The sequence below is a fragment of the Mytilus galloprovincialis genome, chromosome 11, assembly GCF_965363235.1.
Source record: "Mytilus galloprovincialis chromosome 11, xbMytGall1.hap1.1, whole genome shotgun sequence".
Lineage (NCBI taxonomy): Eukaryota > Metazoa > Mollusca > Bivalvia > Mytilida > Mytilidae > Mytilus > Mytilus galloprovincialis.
This window is the reverse complement of record NC_134848.1, coordinates 45,296,632-45,302,631: the sequence shown is the minus strand read 5'-3', so window position 1 is coordinate 45,302,631 and position 6,000 is coordinate 45,296,632. Positions and strand designations below refer to the sequence as shown.

The 6,000-nt window shown below is 33.0% G+C and overlaps 1 long non-coding RNA gene across 1 annotated transcript in view; it reads left to right on the top strand.

The window, feature by feature from the left end:
* The first annotated feature begins 333 nt into the window (after positions 1–333).
* Positions 334–6,000, top strand: part of LOC143051182 (uncharacterized) — a 28,966-nt gene continuing 23,299 nt past the window's right edge. Inside the window, exons 1-2 of the long non-coding RNA XR_012970632.1 lie at positions 334–499; positions 2,203–2,297. This is a non-coding gene — a long non-coding RNA (uncharacterized LOC143051182). The remainder of the gene's footprint in view (positions 500–2,202; positions 2,298–6,000) is intronic.

Sequence of the window (6,000 nt, the reverse complement as noted above, 5' to 3'; positions counted from 1 at the left end):
TTTTTTTGTTTTTTTTTGATAAAGAAATGGCCAGAATAAAGATTAGAAAATGTAGAATGCCACTGCTTGAAGTAAAAAGTAAAAATTACAAAAATACTGAACTCAGAGGAGAATCCAATCGGAAAGTCGATAAGCACATGGCAAAATCAAATGACAAAACACATCAAAAACGAATGGACAAGAACTGTCATATTGGTATGTTGATCAAACGAATTTTGATAGTTTTCATTTAATCATGATAATTATGATTGATTTATTGATTTGCATAAATATAAGCAGTTGTATCATTTCATTCATCAGGAGAGTTATAATGAACATTGGTATTTTGTAGCAAATGAAGAATGGGGTATGTGGAATGACTGGACGTTCTGTAAAGTAAATTGTGTTCGGGAGGATACAACAAATGGGACACAGAGGAGATGGAGAACATGTAATGGCTTGAAATGTTCTGGTAAAGACATGGAAGAACGAGCATGCTCAGAGCCAGAACTATGTATAGGTATGAAAGCTTCAATGTATGACGTACAATGATTTCTTATTTATCCCTAATATTAAGTTTGTAAGGCTTACGTATTTATAATTTTCATCCACTGATATTATATTTTTATATTCCCCATTTCAAACGTCACTTTTTGTAGCATCCTAGCCCAGGCGGAATATTGCTATGTTTTGTCTAGTTCTTCGTTATCATTCGTCAGGCCATTTTTGGTCAGTCCTATGTAGTTAAATGAATTTTCGTCATCTTCTTGATACATCGTATTTCATTCTGTGTTGTTTCTAAATGTATATTTCTTTTAAACTCGTATAAACTTATATCAAATCAACTGTGGATAAGAGTTTGTTAAAACGACACAGATAATATTTATAAGAGTGTATATGTTAATGCTGAACTGATAGTAAAATCTTGATTATATCAGCTTTAGCTTGCGTCTAGCGTTTTCCTAATAAAAAAAGTCAAATTCTTTCCTATGTAATAATTTAATATATATCAACTTACCAGTACTTTATTTCATCTTCATTCGCGTATTTTGCTCATACATACTTTAATACTTAATTTAGCTTGCCTTCTATTTACTCAATAATTTAACAAATGTAATATTTAGTGATGTCAAATCGTTCACTTTTGCCTAACCGGTTACTCGGATAATCGTTCGACCGAACATAAGTTGATGTTTGAAGGACTTATCTATAATACCCTACACATAGAAAATAGACATGTGGTATGAGTGTCAATGTGACAACCTTTCATCCGAGTAATACATTTATGTTTTTATAATAAGAAGGACTGAAAGTTGTCCTTTTGTCTGTGAGGATTACTGTCGAAGTTTGAATTTTAATATTGAAATACACCGTAACATCTATGCGTTTGTTCTAATTTCAGATTGAAAAATAAAAAAAAAAACCTTATTGATCTCGTAGAATTTATTATGTCTGAAACTGATGATTCTTTCATTTACTCTTGTTGTCTCTGAAAATCAAGTGGAGTGTTTCAATTTAAAATATTAAGCATGTTACTCGAACTATCAAGAATACATTGATAAAAGTTGCATTGGTTTCCAAATCACAATGTTTAGTTAGCATTTTGTAAAGAATGACAAAGTATTGCACGAAGGAGGTGTTACATTCAGATGTAGGTCTACACAATATTAGATCAAAATTGAAATGACGAAGTAAATCGTCAAATTTAATTGTATTACTAGTTCAAAGTTACTGTTAAAAACCTGTTTACTTATTATGTTTCCTTAATATCTTGCCACGAGCTGAGAGACAAGTTCTAATCAATTTTATGTTTTTTTTTTTATTAACAATAGCAAACAATATACTGGACGATTGATCTGTAAATGTATTACCAGGACGACAATTTTAAATCAAACATAACTATTTAATGAATTCAATACAGATTTAAATCAAATATATTATAAATAGGATTAGTGTTGTTTATTCTTTAGTTTTCTATGTTGTGTCATGTGTGCTGTTGTTTGTTTGTCTTTTTTTCATTTTTAGCCATGGCGTTGTCAGTTTGTTTTAAATTTATGAGTTTGACTGTACGTACCTTTAGTTTCTTTCGCCCCTCTTTTAAAATTGAAAAAAAGTCCGGTTAACCGGTTAGCGTTTTTGGTATTTGATATTCGGTCGTTCAAACGGTTGACAACACTAGTAATATTACACATGATAAAACCTAATTTCCTTTTGTTATTTTAGGAATGAGACCAAGGAAACTGTTATGTAAATGTCCAAAGAGGTTAATAAATACAAAATGGCATTTCATAGATGGAATGAATATAACAGATGCTGAGGTAAAGAAAATAGTCCTTGAAGATTTCAACACAAATATAAAATCCGAGATCTCGGTTGACATAAAAAAAAAAAACTGTATTAAAAGAGATAAGAAAGAAAAATTCATCGGTAGACAGAATCAGAATGATTGCAAAATAAAGCAGTTTTTTACTTTACTAAATGTAAATGAAAATTGGTCCTTTATGAAATAAATATATAGTTCATAAAAGAGATTTACTTTCTTCAAATATGTCAAATTTTCAAGTTTTACATGTATAGCTAAAGCTGTATTTGACATAAACCAAACAATGAAACTACAACCCACTCTTTCCCCATCCCCCAAAATGACAACAAGTCAATAAGTCAGCAAACACAACATTCTTTAAATTGTGCAATATCTCAACCACACGTCTTGGTCCAGGAGCCTTATTTCTAGATAAGATACATTCTAGAATTTAAGCTTTCAGTAAGCTAGTGTTTTTCTTGTCAGTTGAATCTAGAGTAACACAGTATATTATATATAACAGAAAAGGCCTCAAAGCAGGGGTTGTTGTTTCGATATTCTAATAGCAAGAGGTCGAATTCGGGAGGCGGAAGAACAAAAGTTTGCTTTTGCAAATATCCAGATTTAACATTGTTTATCTGATAGTTCGAGTAATTATGGAATTATGGAGATAATATGTGTATTCAGACGTCTATCGCCTTAACTAGGGATCTAATATATGGATCTGTTGTAGAGCTGTCACTTTTTAGACGTATTTCTGCTACTAGTACTGTATCTTAAGATCCTTTACCATAGATATTTATCTAACGTGAATTCAATCACATTGTCATGTCAAATATATTATGTACTGTGTTAAAACTTTAGATTCTACTGACAAGGAAATGTAACACTAGGCCACCGAAAGCTAAATTATTTTATTCAGTGTAGATGGTTGAGTGTTCTAGAGCGATTGACATAGTGCAGGTGCTGTTATGTCGATATCCCAATTTCCACCAATTCGAATCCCAGCAAAGAACAAACAAAAAAAAAAAAAGGTTCCGCAAATTTGCAGGTTTAACGTTCTGTACTGATATTTAGAGAAATTATATACATATATTAAATACATAAGACATCAACAGACGAAATGTATAATGGGAAACATGTTATGAAGTAAAGAAAAAAAAACATTTTTGCTAATAAAAAGGCGGGCAATTATTTAAGCTATATTTAACAGTGTGTGCTAGCTTTGTTAGATGCCGTCCTTAGACATAGGGTCCTATAATTAACTTGAGTTGTGGTGCATATAAATGTACAAACCGGACTAACTATCACATTACATACTGTCATGATTTAGTACAATAGGAGTCTTTGACGAATCGTTTCAGCTTGGTTGTCTGTCTCTTCTGAAGTATCTTTCGTCCCTCTCTTGCCATGCCAAGAAATCCTCGCTAAAAATTCCGGTCGACCTCATACGGCAGTCATTAGTAGCTAAAGATTTGATTTCATTCAAGAAATTAGTTTATGACCTTCATGTACGTGTCGCTTAGAACACGACCATATAACGAATGGTCAATATTAATCATCCATGTAATTTGCTCTATGGGGTGTTTGCAGAATTTCAACGGAGGCAATTTCTTGGCATGGGAGAAAGGAAGAAAGACCATTCACAAATTGTCTTACATTTGTTTTTCTCTTTTTTAATTAAATAAAAAAAAAATAAACCTTTCAAATATAAATGTAGAGTTCATAAGATACAAATATTCCCTGTGTACACCCCCCCCTTTTATTTGTGCTCTGTATTTTCAACCCTCGAATTAAGCTGAGGAATCTAATTTAAATTAAAACCTTGCTTTCTAACCAATTTATTCATTTACCGGACCGGCAACTTCCTTTATTCAATACGAAAATCTACAGTGCCGTTATACACATGCATGTTGTTTGGGTGGAGTCCCCGCCCGAAAAGAAATAAATAGCCCAACTCCAAGATAATATATTCCTGCATCACGTGATTTTTACCACGTGGAGCTTACATTTGAATAAATACCGAATATGGAAATTGAAACTACAATTCAAAACATAAAGGCCGAAGGCACAAATAAGAAAAAGAAAGGTTTTTTTTTTTGGCAAAGGGTGCGGGTAAATTCTCTCTGTGTTCAAAATATACATGAAATATTTGCCACTGTCCCTTTTCTGTTCTATGAATTCTAACCCTGAGTTTTCTATCTGTTACTCCATGCCAAGAAATCCTCGCTAAAAATTCCGGTCGACCTCCTACGGCAGTCATTAGTAGCTAAAGATTTGATTTCACTCAAGAAATTAATTTATGACCTTCATGTAAGTGTCGCTTAGAACACGGCCATATACCGAATGGTCAATATTAATCATCCATGTAATTTGCTCTATGGGGTGTTAGACAGCATTTCAACGGACGCAATTTCTTGGCATGGGAGAAAGGAAGAAAGACCATTCACAAATTGTCTTACATTTGTTTTTCTCTTTTTTAATTAAATAAAAAACAATAAACCTTTCAAATATACATGCAGAGTTCATAAGATACAAATATTCCCTGTGTACACCCCCCTTTTATTTGTGCTCTGTATTTTCAACCCTCGAATTAAGCTTAGGAATCTAATTTAAATTAAAACCTTGCTTTCTAACCAATTTATTCATTTACCGGACCGGCAACTTCCTTTATTCAATACGAAAATCTACAGTGCCGTTATACACATGCATGTTGTTTGCCTGGAGTCCCCGCCCGAAAAGAAATAAATAGCCCAACTCCAAGATACTATATTCCTGCATCACGTGATTTTTACCACGTGGAACTTACATTTGAATAAATACCGAATATGGAAATTGAAACTACAATTCAAAACATAAAGTCCGAAGGCACAAATGAGAAAAAGAAAGGTTTTTTTTTTGGCAAAGGGTGCGGGTAAATTCTCTCTGTGTTCAAAATATACATGAAATATTTGTCACTGTCCCTTTTCTGTTCTATGAATTCTAACCCTGAGTTTTCTATCTGTTACTCCATGCCAAGAAATCCTCGCTAAAAATTCCGGTCGACCTCCTACGGCAGTCATTAGTAGCTAAAGATTTGATTTCACTCAAGAAATTAATTTATGACCTTCATGTAAGTGTCGCTTAGAACACGGCCATATACCGAATGGTCAATATTAATCATCCATGTAATTTGCTCTATGGGGTGTTAGGCAGCATTTCAACGGAGGCAATTTCTTGGCATGGGAGAAAGGAAGAAAGACCATTCACAAATTGTCTTACATTTGTTTTTCTCTTTTTTAATTAAATAAAAAACAATAAACCTTTCAAATATACATGTAGAATTCATAAGATACAAATATTCCCTGTGTACACCCCCCCCCCTTTTATTTGTGCTCTGTATTTTCAACCCTCGAATTAAGCTTAGGAATCTAATTTAAATTAAAACCTTGCTTTCTAACCAATTTATTCATTTACCGGACCGGCAACTTCCTTTATTCAATACGAAAATCTACAGTGCCGTTATACACATGCATGTTGTTTGCCTGGAGTCCCCGCCCGAAAAGAAATAAATAGCCCAACTCCAAGATACTATATTCCTGCATCACGTGATTTTTACCACGTGGAACTTACATTTGAATAAATACCGAATATGGAAATTGAAACTACAATTCAAAACATAAAGTCCGAAGGCACAAATAAGAAAAAGAAAGGTTTTTTTTTGGCAAAGGGTGCGGGTA